This window comes from Bos taurus, chromosome X (genome assembly GCF_002263795.3).
Source record: "Bos taurus isolate L1 Dominette 01449 registration number 42190680 breed Hereford chromosome X, ARS-UCD2.0, whole genome shotgun sequence".
NCBI classification, from domain to species: Eukaryota; Metazoa; Chordata; class Mammalia; order Artiodactyla; family Bovidae; genus Bos; species Bos taurus.
This window is the reverse complement of record NC_037357.1, coordinates 2518680-2534666: the sequence shown is the minus strand read 5'-3', so window position 1 is coordinate 2534666 and position 15987 is coordinate 2518680. Positions and strand designations below refer to the sequence as shown.

The window sequence follows — 15987 nt, the reverse complement described above, 5'->3', positions numbered from 1 at the left end:
GCAAAACACGGACGCGCACCTACCCTCGCGAGATTTCGGGAGGGGCCGGTGGGGCGTGGGCGGAGCGAAGAGGTGGCGGGGGCGGTTCCTGAGAGGCCGAGCTCAGATTTCTGGTACTCGAGAAGCCTATCAAAACGGCGCAAGCGCCGTTGAGGGCGTTCGGTGAGGGCCGGAAGTAGTGGGGAAGGGTGGGGATGAGTGTTCTGAGCGGAGGAGTCTAGAGCCTACGCCTGAGCGCGGCTGTCCCCCGACTTTGTGGGAGCGCGCCTGATGTAGGTGGGGTCCGGCAGAGTGTCCCATTCACTAACTCTGCAATTCTAAAGAGAGGCATTTTTAGACGGGTGATTTGGAGTCTGCTTTTTTTCTTATGAGGAAATGGTGTCGGGATAAGTTGGCATTGTGGTTTAAATTTTCGTCGATTTAATTTATCCAAGGCCCGATTCCCAAACCCTAGGGAGTAGGCGGGTCCACCTCCTCTAGCGTTATGGGGCATAACCTGTGCTATTTAGTTCAAGATCTCTAATTGAGATCTCTAGATAGGATCCTGCCGGCCAGAGGGTGGGGTCCAGGAGAGATAGTGGGGAGTGTGCCAGTTCAATGGAGTAATGATGGATTTGTTGCTGGAGCTGAGCCACTGTAGGGCCTCCGGTTACTTTCTCTTTACAGATACCTATTGTTGCCCAGACTTAACGGGAGAGAAATTTTTACATACTGGTCAAGATGTGCATCAGTCAAATGGTAAATATATTGAGCAGATTCCGTTGCAAGGCTAAGAGCTTGTAACTTAATTCTGATCCTCGACTGCCCAGTGTCCAGTGATGAAAATAGAAAGGTGCTTATAAAAGACCAAGATGTTCTTTGTTAACGCATCTTGACTATCAAAGTGATAATGCTGACTTTATATATAATCGGGAAGCACATTTATTTTTCCAGCTGCCGAGACAGGAGGGCACTCGGAGTTGTTTGCACTACAATTGTTGCTCAAGATGGCGGCAGAAAAGCAACTGGGACCGGGGGCATGGCCTCAGAGAGGCTGGAATGGGATTCTAGATTCCTACGTGGAAAGCAACCAGGAAAAGATCTGGGGTTACCTGGCGAGTTTGTGTAAAACCGAATGCCATATACTATGTATTCTTTAACACCCTAGGGAGTTGAGGGAAAACGCTGCATAATCAAATAGGGTAATATTTCTTGCACCAAACCTTATGATTATTCATAAGGGGTAGATAAACACCAATAAGTAGCCACCTTCAGTTCAAGTCAGCTACTACTGTCAGTTAAGTTTAGGTTAGACTAAACTGACTGTCAAATAAGTCACTAAAAATAGAAAACAAAAATGTTTGGCTTCCAGAGCTTTTGGTATTTAAGAAGTGCACATAAGGGATTTGTGGACCCAATTATTAGCTTTTATGTGTTTTAAACATGCTAATTTTCTAGGTTTAAAAATATATCTCAAAGTACAAACTTTATTTTGTTGCTCACTATAAAGGGCTTTCCCAGGATGCTAAAGAACCCGCCTGCCAATGCAGGAGACCCAGAGTTCAATCCCTGAGTCAGGAAGATCCCTTGGAAGAGGGCATGGCAACCCACTCCAGTATTATTGCCTGGAGAATCCCATGGACAGAGGAGCCTTGTGGGCTACAGTCCATAGGGCTGCACAGAGTTGGACATGACTGAAGCAACTTAGCATACAATCAGGAAAGATACGCTTTTTCCCTTTACGGATTATGGAAAGATATAAGTAAATAAACTACCTGAATTTATTTTCTTCCTAGCTATGCAGCCCCAGCTATGTAATAGTTAATTTACATTTGCCTTAAAAATTAAAACTTGATGTCATGTTCTGTTCTACGTGCTGAGCATGATTCAAAGATGAAGACAATTTACTTCCTGTTTCCCAGGAGCTCACAATCTAGCAATGGAGGAAAACACAGTCTCCTAAATTGGTGTTTTTCCCATTATTTCATACCACCTCTCTGGACCTTTTAAGGTACCTTAAACATTATGTTTAGAAAAAGCTGAAATGAAATAGGAATGATAATCCAATAACATTTTTAGAGCTGTTCAAGTTATCTATTTAAATGCTTTTATCAATTTTATGAGAAAGTGAATTTCTGGAAACGTCAAAACACATGTGTACCACCTATGATCATTTTTAAAGATGTCAAAAGATGTATTTGTTTTGTCTTAAACATCTGTTCTTGAGTTTTAAGGCAGCAGATTTTAGGCTTAGTCCAAGGCTGTGGTTTTAAAGCTTTTCTCCTTATTAGAAATGAAACTCTTTAATCAAACCTGATTTCATACAAAGGTCCACATATCATAAAAATAAAAACTATTATAGTTGAAGCAGGGATAATTCAGGTTCCTGCCTGCTTGGCCTTCCTTGACTCTCAAGAGACTGCTGCAAGGCTCCATTAAAAAAAAAAAAAAGTGAAAACTATTGGTCCAAAGCAGGCGTTGGCGAATTATGGTACCAGAACTCTGGACAAATCTGTCCTGCTGTCTGTTTTTGTAAAGAAGGTTTTATTGGAACATAACCAGCCGTTGTTTATATATTGTTTATGTCTGCTTTCAGAGCGGAGTTGAGTGGCTCATTTCCAAGGACTATAAAAACTACACAGTTCTAAGGCTGATGGGTTTAAGGAAACTTTTTATGTTTCCTTATCTGCATAGCATAAACCCCGCTTAGGGATTTCAAGTGCTAAAGTCACAGCCAGTGTATGAAATAACTTGTCTATGGTGTGGAATACTGGCTCTCGCCTCTTGTCAAGAATAATACAAAATGGCAGTATCTTTGGGGCCAGTTTTGCTCCAACCCCAAGAGTAATCACCTAGAACATCAGTGATAAAACTGTAATGCATGTAGGCCTTTGCATAAACAAGAGCTAAAGTGATAACCCAGGGAAAAACTTTTTTATGTACAAGGTTAGGTGATTTGAGCTATAATATTTACATGAAAAGATTTAATATTGCAACCACCATGAGAGTTTTTATGGATTTAAAAGTAGCAGAATCCATGGGAAAAATCATTCTGAAAATGGCCAAAACTTGTCAAGGCCAAGATTAAATTCTGTAATCATCAACTTTCAATCATCTGTTTGAAAAGTCAGTTGTGTTACAGATTATAATAATAAAACTTAAAAAATCTTTTGACTTTGAATTTTTATGCCTTTTTCAGGTCCATTCTACCTTCTTTTTTAAACGTCTTTATTGAATTTGTTACAATATTGCTTCTGTTTTATGTTTTTTGACTGTGAAGCGTGTGGAATCTTAGCTCCCCAAACAGGTATTGAACCCACACCCCCTGCACTGACAGGTGAAGTCTTAACGCCACTGGACCACCAAGGAAGTCCCCACCTTCTTAATGATGGTTTGTGTTCATATTAAAATCAATTTTCGATCTCTGAGCACACAAGAACTGAAAGTAGAGAAAGAGTCTAGAAATGTGTCAAGAGACACAGAGAAGCCAGCCTGGAATTTAAAATGTGTTACTGATGTGTAATGAAATATTTTTTAGCCATATATGACTATTCAGGACCCTGGAAGAAAGCTAACTGGAATTATGTTAAACCAAAAAAGGGAATTTATTCACTTACATAGTTAAGTACAGACTGCTCTAACACTTGTCTGTTCCTTTGTGACTAATGTATTAGAGGACAATTTAAGTGTAAGATGAATTTTGCATTTTGTTATGGGCAGTTTTGTCAGCCAGAAACATTAGGTGAAAACAGAAAACTAAACCCAGATGAATCAAGTTGCAGAGGAGTACATAAAATACACATAGACCTCAGCCATCTACCAGTTGCCTCACTTCTTTGTATGTTTTCAGTTGCCTCACTTCTGTGTATGTTTTGAGTCATACCCATCCACATCTAGTGTTGCAGCTTTCCACCTGATTTCAGATAACTGTCCATCTGTCACCTCACAGTAACTCATAACTTGCAACCCTTCTGATACCCATTTCCACAAGCAAGCTTCAGGTCTTTTTCAAACTAAAGCACCATGTTTATTGTAGTATTTTTGTATTTTGTAACCAGTTAGCATGTAAAACTGTGCTACCATTTTCATTAAGTTCATACCTTTTTTGTGTATGTGTCAGTGACAAAGTTTTAAAATCTTGTACTCCTAGTCCCATTTCCCCCATAAGCCCTGTGATTTTTACTGAACAACTTTGCATAGTGCAGTAATTTTGGGGAAAGCCTATGTTGTATTATAGCAACACTGACTGTAGTCCAGATGAAGTAGCTTCAGGCATAGTGGGATCCAGAGTCTAAGAGATCTCAAAACTTTCTCTTTCATCTTTGCTTATCTTTGCTGCTTTTGTGCTTAGACTTCAATTTTCCTATCACAGACAGATTCCTTTTTGTTGTCAGCAAAGCTGACTGTAGGCAATTGGTTTATACTGTCTTAATAATTCTCAGTCCTAAAGGAAGTAAGACTCTCTCTCTCCTAGTGTTGATATATTAAATCTCAGGGTCTATGTTGATTGGTCTTAGGAAACCCCTGTAGCTAAGGGAAAAGAGACTCTGAATTTTCAGGCATGGGTCAACTGATTCCCTGCCACACACCATGGAGGGAGAGACTACTCTATCATCTTTCTTACTAGGACCACGTGGAGTATGCAATGGATGTTTTTTCCAAGAAAGGGTTACTAGCAGACAAGAACAATGTGCTAACCGCCAGTCGTTAAGGGGTAAGTCTCTATATTCATTGACGTGACAGGAGCTGATAATGTGTTAAATGAAAACAGATGTTATGAAATAATTGCATGAAGAATAATTCCATTTATGAAAATTATTTATCTATGTATCTATATGTGTATATAAGCGAAGAGAGTTCTGGAAGAGTGTTCCCAAATGATTAATGGTGATTGTCTTTGGTTGTTGATTAAAATAATAATGAAATTTATGGTTATTTGTACCTTTATAAAATGACTCAGTTTTCTACAATGAATATGTGTTACTGTGTAAACGAGGGGAAAATATTAAAAGAAAATATATAACCAATTATGTACAAGGTAGACTTACACATGAAATGAAAATCTGAGATTCATTTCCAATATAAGGTATTACATGTGTCACACTTAGCTTCTGGAACAGTTTAATAAGTGCCACTAAGAAAATGAACTTGGAAAAAATACCCACAAAGAAAATCTTGGAATGTAATTATTCTACTGATAAAAATTCATGTTTTCTACACTGCAGGCCTGACAAACAAAGAGAATGGTAATGATAATTTCTAAAGCAACTGTGAAATGATGCACTGATGTGGAGCTTCTAGAAGCAAAGTATAATGTTAGAGGTTCACTTCTAAATAATATGGACTAAGAATAATTTTGTTTTTCAAAACAGTAAGTAGTAATATATGACCTAATCTAAAGAGAGAGAAACTAAGACATATGAACTTTATGCTTCAAAAATTCACTCCAGGTCAAAATCTGAGGAAGAGATCTTTTATTTTTCTTTCGTGGAAGAAAAAGAGTATATACATTCATACATATATATGTATTTTTTAATTGGTGAAATAATCTGGTGGCAAACATTTACATAGAAGTATCAGTCAGGCTACTGTGCGCATGTGTGTGTATGTGCATATACAGTTTAATTGAGTTTACTATCTTATAGCAAATGAGCCATGTTAATGAGAGAAGTGTCTGAAATAGGAATATTGCTCCAAAAATTAAAGGCAACTGGTTGATATTTCTTTTTTTCCCATTTTTATGGTATTTATCTAAATAGAAACATCCCGACATTGGGGTTTATGGTAGGCAGAATTTTAAGCTAGACCTCTAAGACTGCCTCGCTCCGTCTATACACACGTCTTCTCCCAGTTATTTAAATCAGTGCTAATCCATCTGCTGTTGTGATGGGATTGTGCAGATGTAATTAAAGTTCCAAATCAGTTGACTTTAAGATAGAGGGATGATACTTGTGAATCTGACCTAATCACATGAGCCCCTTGAAAGCAGAGTTTTCTCTAACTAGTGGGAAAAGAAAGTCAGAGAAATACTCTCTGGCAGGCTTGGGAAGAAAGCAAACATCTAGGAAAAAAAAAAGAAAGAAAGCGAACATCATACTGTGTGCTGACTTTGGGGGCCAAGACATGTGAAATGTGGCCTCTAGGAATCAGGAGTAGCTCCCTGCTGCTAGTAAGGAAATGGGGACCTCAGTCCTCTGGCTGCAGGGGTATGAATTCTGCTGATAACCTGAATGGGGTGGGAAGAGGACCTCAAACTCCATATGAGAAAGCAGCCTAGCTGACACCTTGACTTCAGCCATGCTTCACCCTGAGCAGAGAGCCTAACCACACTGTACCCAGACTTCTGATTTACAGAACTATGAGCTAACAAATTTGTCTTTTTTTTTTAGGCCATTCAGTTTGTGGTAATTTGTTATGAAACAGTAGAAAACTACTCCAGGGATAAATATCCTTATCTTCCCTCTGCCGGTTGAGAACCACGAATGTAGGTAGGTCCTGGAAAAACAAGTGTAACACATCAGCAGGTGCTGTTTGCTCTCTGAAGTCCTTGAATGCACTTGGGAATAAATGTCACCCTGGAAATGAACATTATGGTATGATGTAACAGAAGAAAAAACAGTGAGTTCAGAAAAAAGAAAAAGCTGTAACATGAATTTAAAATATGAAAGAAGTATCTTGCTTCACATACACTCACACACACAGTACACCTAAAATTCAACCCCGTTTGTAAATATTCTCTAGAACCTCAGCAATCTTGCTGCCCATGTGATGTTAGGGACTGTCTGGTTCCCTTTCTTCTGTAGTCTTTAACCACTGAGTGAACCTGCTTGCTTTTAGAATTTAACCTTAGTTTCAATGTTAATCTTACTATTGACCTTCCAGTATTTTTATCTGGCTTTACTGTGGTTGCTTGATTATTCATTCATTCAACAGAGGGCTTGATATGTGCTAGGCATTGTATTATTAGTAGGTTAGCAGTGGTATAGTTTAGTCCTTCTGTGATGAGCTTTTCATCTCTGTCACCTAAACTTGAACTCTGACACATGTAACCCAGATGATCTGGGAATTGGGCTTCTAGTGGTCATTTCTCAGTCCCTGAATAATTAAATCCCTAGCTTTTCATTTATGGCTTTTGCCTGTGTTCCTCATCTTTGAAGCCTAAACTTCTGGTTACCAGCCTTCTCCAGCCTGCCTTGACCACAATCTTCCAATATTCCCTAGCTAGTGCTAAGTTCGGAGAAGGCAATGGCAAGCCACTCCAGTACTCTTGCCTAGAAAATCCCATGGACGGAGGAGCCTGGTAGGCTACAGTCCATGGGGTCGCTACGAGTCAGACACGACTGAGCGACTTCACTTTCACTTTTCACTTTCACACAATGGAGAAGGAAATGGCAACCCACTCCAGTGTTCTTGCCTGGAGAATCCCAGGGACGGCAGAGCCTGGTGGGCTGCTGTCTATGGAATCGCACAGAGTCGGACACGACTGAAATGACTTAGCAGCAGCAGCAGCAGTGCTAAGTTATGGGCTTGAAATCTTTTTGCCAGATCTGTTTTCCTACTTCAGTCATCCTATCCACCTGGGTCACATTGGCTGGCCGTTCTGGTTGGTCAATATCTCTTCAATCTTTAGACCCAGCCTGTCCATATACTTCTTTAAGTTGAGAAATAGTGGACATAATTTTAGGTTTTCAAAAGTTTAACAAAGTTTTATAACTATAATGGCCATTTTGTCAAAAGTAGGCAATTTGTTTAAAAACTAATCATGGAGCTGATCTCAGTCTTGGACAAAAGTCTGAAAGTCATGATGTAAGTAGAGGGATGGGGGATGAAAAGGAAATAATCATTTGTTCTATACCAGTGATCTGGCTGGCATTTTACATGTTATCTCAGTGATTAAATTCTCTAACCTTTCCCCACTGTGCTGTTTTTTAAAAAAATTTTTATAGGAAGGGACCTGAAGCATGGTAGCAGGGTCAGAATTTGAACTTAGATGTACCTGGCCCTCAAATTTATGCTTTTCCTAGTATTCTGCATCAAAATGCAAACTTTTCTCTTTTTTTCTTTTGGAGATTGCAGAATGGTCACGCTAGGACAGGATTAACAGAGCTCACCTACCACTTTAGGCTCTGAAGGAAAGATCTGCGTTGACTATACGTAATCTTACTTCTGGTATTCTGAAAGATAAACCATTAGGCTTATTCAAGCAACTGTACTCAATTGTCTTTGCTCCTTTTGAAGGTGACATGAATGGACACTCTAATTGTGGTCTATCCAGGATTGTCATGTGGGCAAATGAAGGGTTGATATTAGCCTAGTTAAGTTTAGTAGAGTGAGCAAGTTCATTAAGGGTGGCCTGAATGTAAAGACTTGTATATTTCACTAACTTTGGAAAATGCTTAGCCATTCTCTCTTTCTTATTATTTTTAATATTTCCTTCTAGGACTTCCATTAGATGCTTGTTGATCCTTTATATGTTGATAAAGACATATATCCTCCATACGTCTTTACCTGTCTTTCATATTTTCCCTTGTGTATGCTGCTGCTGCTGCTAAGTCGCTTCAGTCGTGTCCGACTCTGTGCGACCCCATAGACGGCAGCCCATTAGGCTCCTCTGTCCCTGGGATTCTCCAGGCAAGAATACTGGAGTGGGTTGCCATTTCCTTCTCCAATGCATGAAAGTGAAAAGTGAAAGTGAAGTTGCTCGGTCATGCCCGACTCTTAGTGACCCCATGGACTGGAGCCTACCAGGCTCCTCCGTCCATGGGGTTTTCCAGGCAAGAGTACTGGAGTGGGGTGCCATGCCATCCTGCAGGGGATCTTCCCAACCCTGGGATCAAACTCACTTCTCTTATGTCTCTTGCATTGGCAGGCAGGTTCTTTACCACTAGCTCTACCTGGGAAGTCCATCAAGGTCCCTGCTGCTGCTGCTAAGTCACTTCAGTCATGTCCGACTCTGTGCAACCCCATAGACGGCAGCCCACCAGGCTCCCCCGTCCCTGGGATTCTCCAGGCAAGAACACTGGAGTGGGTTGCCATTTCCTTCTCCAATGCATGAAAGTGAAAAGTGAAAGTGAAGTTGCTCGGTCATGCCCGACTCTTAGCGACCCCATGGACTGGAGCCTACCAGGCTCCCCCGTCCATGGGGTTTTCCAGGCAAGAGTACTGGAGTGGGGTGCCATCGCCTTCTCCTCCCTTGTGTATATTATGATATTTATTTGTGAACATGTGTTCCTTGGAACTTTTTCTTTGGAGACTGAGACCTGGGTTTAAAGTGAATTCTTCTAGAGGAGAGTTGCATTTGCTTCTACTAGTCACCCAGGAATATTGCCAATCCACAACTGTTTTAAGCTAAATTTCTCGTATGAGATGTTTTGGCCATAGATTTCTGGACCCATATGATTTATGGACCCAGAGCTGCCTGGGATTATGATGTCTGAGGGAAATTTCTCTCTCTTTGTCTCTTATACCCAGAGCCAAAACCAGCGCAAGCACCTATCTCTACTATCTGCCTCTGGGTGGTAGTTTTGCCCCCATTCATCCATTAAGAGCATCACCCTTTGGGAGTCTGACTATAAGCAGAGAAGGAAAGGGATGGTGTATGCCTGATCTAACTGCTAACCTTGCTTGCCTCCCAGGATTTGTCTTCTTTGTCCCTTGCACTTGCCTGGCCCTTTAAAACTACTAGGAACCAGTAGTGATCCAAAGGTAGATGCCATCTTCAGAGCTTCCTTTTTTATTCTGAATCAGTGCTGACGTATCCTTACTGGCTGTTATTTTCCCACTATCTCAACCATCAGCCCTGAATTTAAAAGAATATATTCTATCTATCATACCTGTCTATCATTATCTGTCTATATATCTGTCTACTTATTTTAAGATGTGCTAAACTAGAGGTACTTCTTTGGCCATCTCTTTTGGCATATTACCTCAATTCAATTCTGTTCTACAGAAAGATGTTTGGATAGGTAGATTAAGATCTGTACAGTTATCATGGAGGCAGTCTTCCAGGCAAAAAGTAAAACTGATGATACAGAAGCTCTTCTTCTAGGTTTATATCAATTAGGCCATTGCTTAGTTGTGGTGGATGTGTTTTTACCAGATTTATCATATCTTCAAAAAAACAAAGAAGTTTGAGGCCTGGATCAGGTAATGTGATATAATTACTTCTACCAGCAGCAGATCCTAAAGCAGACACTTTCTGGACTAGAGAATTGCAGAACATAGATCAAAAACTGGGTAGGAGGTGAGACTCCTTTTTTTCCAGAAGAGCGTAAGGATAGCTAGTCTGCCCAGGAAGTGTGGAGATTCAATTTATTTGAAACTGAGCTACTTTCTTACTGAGGAGCCATAACCTTTGTCTAAGAAGGGGTCAGTCATTTCTTTGATTGGAATCTAAGTCTTCCTCTTTTGGGTATACATTGGTTAGTGAACAGCTATTCAATGTCCATCATTTTGGTTGAGGGATGAATGTCAGTGAGGCTACTAACAGAAACCCATTTCCTCTGGTCATGCACCATATGTGGGAAACTCAGAGTCTAAGTCATATTTCATACCACCCTGGGAAAGACTCTGCTGCTGCTGCTGCTTAGTCGCTTCAGTCATGTCCGACTCTGTGCGACCCCGTAGACGGCAGCCCACCAGGCTCCTGCGTCCATGGGATTCTCCAGGCAAGAGTACTGGAGTGGGTTGCCATTTCCTTCTCTAATGCATTAAAATGAAAAGTGAAAGTGAAGTTGCTCAGTCGTGTCCGACTCTTATCGACCCCACGGACTGCACCCTACCAGGCTCCTGCGTCCATGGGATTCTCCAGGCAAGAGTACTGGAGTGGGGTGCCATTGCCTTCTCCAGGGAAAGACTCTAGATCCCATCAATTTCTGAGGATGCCCATTGTAAATCTAAAAGTCATTCTGTGGGCCAAAGGATAGAAGGGAAGAAGTGATTAAGTAGTAATACCCTGAGCCACCCGAGGACTAAGAGTTGGGATGGTCATGGAGGGTGTTTATGGTGTTATAAAGGAAGAGTTTCATAGTGAGAAAAATAGGAGAATTTGTTTTCAGCTTAGATTCAAAACCGTAAGTGGCTTTTCCAGCAAAATGTATTGAAAGTGCATCTCCTATTGTCCTACCTTGAAAAACACTGATTTAAAAAAATAAGAGACTCCTACTATTCCAGAGAATATAGATGCAGAATGCTGTTTAGCCCAGTAATTCTCAACCTGAATTTACTATCCTGTCCACAAAAATGAGTCTTGTCAAAAGCTCAGCCACCTTGGATAGAGGGCACACATCAGTTGATTTTCATATATCCCCTTGCCTCCCCACTGCCTCTCTTTTGGAACAATCAGATTAGACATTAATGAAAGTATTGCAAAATCTGGGACTTCACTGATGGCTCAGAGGTAAAGAATCTGCCTGCAATGCAGGAGATGCAGGTTCAATCCCTGGGTCGGGAAGATCCTTCAGAGGTGGAAATGGCAACTCACTCCAGGATTCTTTCCTGGAAAAAATCCCATGGGCAGAGGAGTTCATGGTGTTGCAGAGAGTAGGACATGACTGAGTGACTAAACACACACACATTGCCAATTCCAGTTAACTAATACACTAGGTAGTCAGCTGTTCACAGAACACATTGGAAGGATGTAAAACTTAACATAGAAATCGTTTAATTTTCCATACTTAGAGCAAGTACACATGATTCTTAAGAAGCACCCTGAAGCTAGAATTGGATCTCCCAGGTCAGTCAGCATCGGAAAATAACTTGGCAGATAGACAGTGATCCTTGGATCCTTGAAGGAAAATGTATACAATTCCTTAGAAAGGAGAATATGGAGATTGTTATCAAAACCTGCCATAGACCCTTATAGTTTGTTTTATCTAAATATATGTAGTAAATAAACAAGCAGAGTGTATGTGTGTGTATTATGTATGAATGAGTAGGTATATGGTTCTTGTTAGAGTTCAGTTCAGCTTCAGTTATTCTCAACAGATATTTTTGCTGTCTTCATAAAGCCCCAAGATAAAGAACTCTACATACTGTTATAGGTATATAACCTGATGACCATGGTCAAGATCGTAACACCTAGAGTAAAGAAAGCTGGAAATTCCCTGTGGTCCAGTGGTTAGGACTCTCTGTTTTGCACTGCCATTGGCATGGGTTCAATACCTGGTTAGGGAACTAAGATTCTGCAAGCTGTGTGGTGTGGCCAAAATAAAATATGTAAATAAAGTAAGTAAGGAAAGTTGTGTAAGCAACATGTCTTACTGCAATGGTTTTCAAACTATATACTCTTCTAGGGAGCTGCTTAAAATATAGATCCTGGAACTTCATCCTGGGCCTATTGAATTCTGATTTCTGGGAAGCCCCTGAAATTAGCATTTTAAGAAGCTTCCCTCAAGTGACTGTGATGCAGGTAGTCCTTAGATAACACCTTAAACAAGATCTAGTTGAGGAAGTGTCACATTATATTTGCATATTTGGTCATCAGACTGAGGATTCTAGCCATAAACACTCAGAGACATCTATAGGAAAAAAATGCCTTCCTTCTTCAAAGTGACTGTGAAATTGAGGAAGGAGGTCTAAAAGTGGGACTATTAAAGAAAGTATAAATGTAAGAATCTTAAGTATATGTAAATATTTAATGGCAATTAGTGTGTGTAGGGCGGTACTTTTTTTAAAACAAAACTATTTTTGGCTGCGTTGGTTCTTCAGTGGGGTGCACAAGCTTCTCTTTCTAGTTGTGGCCCTAGAGTACATGGGCTCAGTAGTGGCTATGCTCAGGCTTAGTTGCCCTCTGTCATGTGGGATCTTAGTTCCCTGACCAGGGATGGAACCTGTGTCCCCTACATTGCAAGGTGGATTCTCAACCACTGGACCACCAGAGAAATCCCCTGGGAAGTACTTTTGAAGATGTGTATTGTTCAAGCCTGAATGAGGGAAAGATTGAACTACAGGAAGGTAAGGACATGGAACCTCACGTAGTGGGTGGGTAATACCTAGGGGTAAACTTGTGAAAAACAAATCCAAAATCCAAAAGTGTATTTTTTGGAAAGAAAGAGAAGAGACGCAAAGTGTAGGATGGCCAGAGTCAAAAAGAAGCTCAAGAACACTGGGTACAGAATATATGATGAATGCCAGAAAGTACAGCAGCCGGGGAGAATCTGAAGAGAAGCAATAGACAGAAATGGCAGACCACTCAGGATGCTCTAGTCCTGGGGACAGGACCAGGAACAGTGTGGGAGCAGGACTTCTGTCACAAGCCGGGAGGAAGAGATAGAAAGAGGACATCCTGGGAGCAGCCAGAGGGAAGCTAACCAAGTGGGTGATGAGAAGTGGTCAGGAAGTTAATGCTGTTTCAAGCTGAAGTCAAAAGTCATGTGTGTTGAAGGCCAGATAACAAAGGACTTTAACTCCTTAAAGACCAAAAAGGAAATTAAAGCTTATATTGTAATCTGGGTCTGGAAGGTGGAAGTAGGAAAAATTAATTAGAAAAACTAGACTTTGTGGTCAGGGTCTAGGGACTGTTGTCACTCCCCTGTTTTATAGGAAGTATTAGCAGTGTTCTTACCTGGAGAATCCCAGGGAGAGCAGAGCCTGGTGGGCTGCCGTCTATGAAGTCACACAGAGTCGGACATGACTGAAGCGACTTAGCAGCAGCAGCAGCAGTGAATGCTGGAAAGACCTACTTAGTGGTTCAACCTGTGCAAAGTTGAGCAACACTTTGTGAAAAAGTGTTAGTCGCTCAGTCATGTCCGACTCTTTGAGACCCCATGGACTATAGTCCACCAGGCTCCTCTCTCCATGATATTTCCCAGGCAAGAATATTGGAGTGAGTTGCCATTTCCTTCTCCAGGGGGATCTTTCTGACACAGGGATCAAACCTGTGTCTCTTACCTCTGCATTGGCAGGTGGGTTCTTTACCATCTGAGCCATCAAGGAAGCCTGAGCAATACTTTGCCATCACCACAAATGTAAATAACTTTTCCTCAAATTTTCCTCTCAATGCTTTAAATTTACTTGTGTCTGAGATAGACCAAGAGAGTTGGTCAGTAGAGAAAAAATGAGGAGCCCATTATAGGCTGTCCAGATCCATTTCATCATATCTGCAACCCCAATAAGCTTTAAGTTAAAAAACAAGACGCTTACCCTTTAAGTCCTGAAAATAGGAAGAATATTTGCCATTTTTATTGTCAAACAGTCCTCCTTAGGGGCTTCCCAGGTGGCTCAGTGGTAAAGAAACTGCCTGCCAATGATGGAGATGTGGGAGACATCAATTCTTCAGTGCTCAGCTTTCTTTATGGTTCAACTCTCACATCCAAACATGACTACTGGAAAAACCATAGCTTTGACTAGATGGACTTTTGTTGGCAAAATAATGTCTCTGCTTTTTAATATGCTGTCTAGGTTGGTGATCGGAGAAGGCAGTGGCACCCCACTCCAGTACTTTTGCCTGGAAAATCTCATGGATGGAGGAGCCTGATAGGCTGCAGTCCATGGGGTCGCTAAGAGTTGGGCACAACTGAGCGACTTCCCTTTCACTTTTCACTTTCATGCATTGGAGAAGGAAATGGCAACCCACTCCAGTATTCTTGCCCAGAGAATCCCAGGGACAGAGGAGCCTAGTGGGCTGCTGTCTATGGGATCCCACAGAGTCGGACACGACTGAAGTGACTTAGCAGCAGCGGCAGCAGGTTGGTGATAGCTTTTCTTTCAAGGAGCAAGCATCTTTTAATTTCGTGGGTGCAGTCACCATCTGCAGTGATTTTGGGGCCCAAGAAAATAAATCTGTCACTGTTTCCATTGTTTCCCCGTCTATTTGCCATGAAATGATGGGACCGGATGCCATGATCTTAGTTTTCTGAACGTTGAATTTTAAGCCAGCTTTTTCACTCTCCTCTTTCACTTTCATCAAAAGGCTCTTTAGTTCCTCTTCGCTTTCTGCTGTAAGAGTGGTATCATCTGCATATCTGAGGTTGTTGATATTTCTCCCAGCAATCTTGCTTCCAGCTTGTGCTTCATCCAGCCCGGCATTTTGCATGATATACTCTGCATATAAGTTAAATAAGCACGGTGACAATATACAGCCTTGACGTACTCCTTCCCTGATTTGGAACCAGTCTGTTGTTCCATGTCCAGTTCTAACTGTTGCTTCTTAACCTGCATACAGATTTCTCAGGAGGCAGGTCAGGTGGTCTGATATTCCCGTTTCTTTAAGAATTTTCCACAGTTTGTTGTGATCCACACAGTCAAAGGCTTTAGCATAGTTAATGAAGCAGAAGTAGATGTTTTTCTGGAACTCTTTTGGTTTTTCTATGATCCAATGGATGTTGACAATTTGATCTCTGGTTTCTCTGCCTTTTCTAAATCCAGCTTGAACATCTGAAAATTCTCGGTTGAACATACTGCTGAAGCCTGGCTTGGAGAATTTTGAGCATAACTTTGCTAGTGTGTGAGGTGAGTGCAATTGTGTGGTAGTTTGAACATTCTTTGGCATTGCCTTTATTTGGGATTGGGATGAAAACTGACCTTTTCTAGTCCTGTGGCCACTGCTGAGTTTTCCAAATTTGCTGGTATATTGAGTGCCGCACTTTTAAGGCATCATCTTTTAAGATTTGAAATAGCTTAACTGGAATTCCATCACCTCCACTAGCTTTGTTTGTAGTGATGCTTCCTAAGGCCCACTTGACTTCGCATTCCAGAATGGCTGGCTCTAGGTGAGTGATCACACCATCATGGTTATCTGGATGGTCATGAAGATCTTTTTTGTATAGTTCTTCTGTGTGTTCTTGCCACCTCTTCTTAATCTCTTCTGCTTCTATTAGGTCCTTACCTTTTCTGTCCTTTATTGTACCCATCTTTGCATGAATTATTCCCTTGGTATCTCTAATTTTCTTGAAGAGATCTCTAGTCTTTCCCATTTTATTGTTTTTCTCTATTTTTTGCATTGATCACTTAGGAAGGCTTTCTATCTCTGCTTGCTAGTCTTTGAAATTCTGCATTCAGATGGGTATA

General features: G+C 41.1%; 1 long non-coding RNA gene across 1 annotated transcript; it reads left to right on the top strand.

The window, feature by feature from the left end:
• The first annotated feature begins 11 nt into the window (after positions 1-11).
• On the top strand, positions 12-15691 carry LOC104970458 (uncharacterized). Its single transcript, XR_009493589.1, has 4 exons — positions 12-4693; positions 5205-5350; positions 6369-6467; positions 15346-15691. It is a non-coding gene; the product is annotated as an uncharacterized lncRNA (long non-coding RNA).
• Positions 15692-15987: the final 296 nt, after the last annotated feature.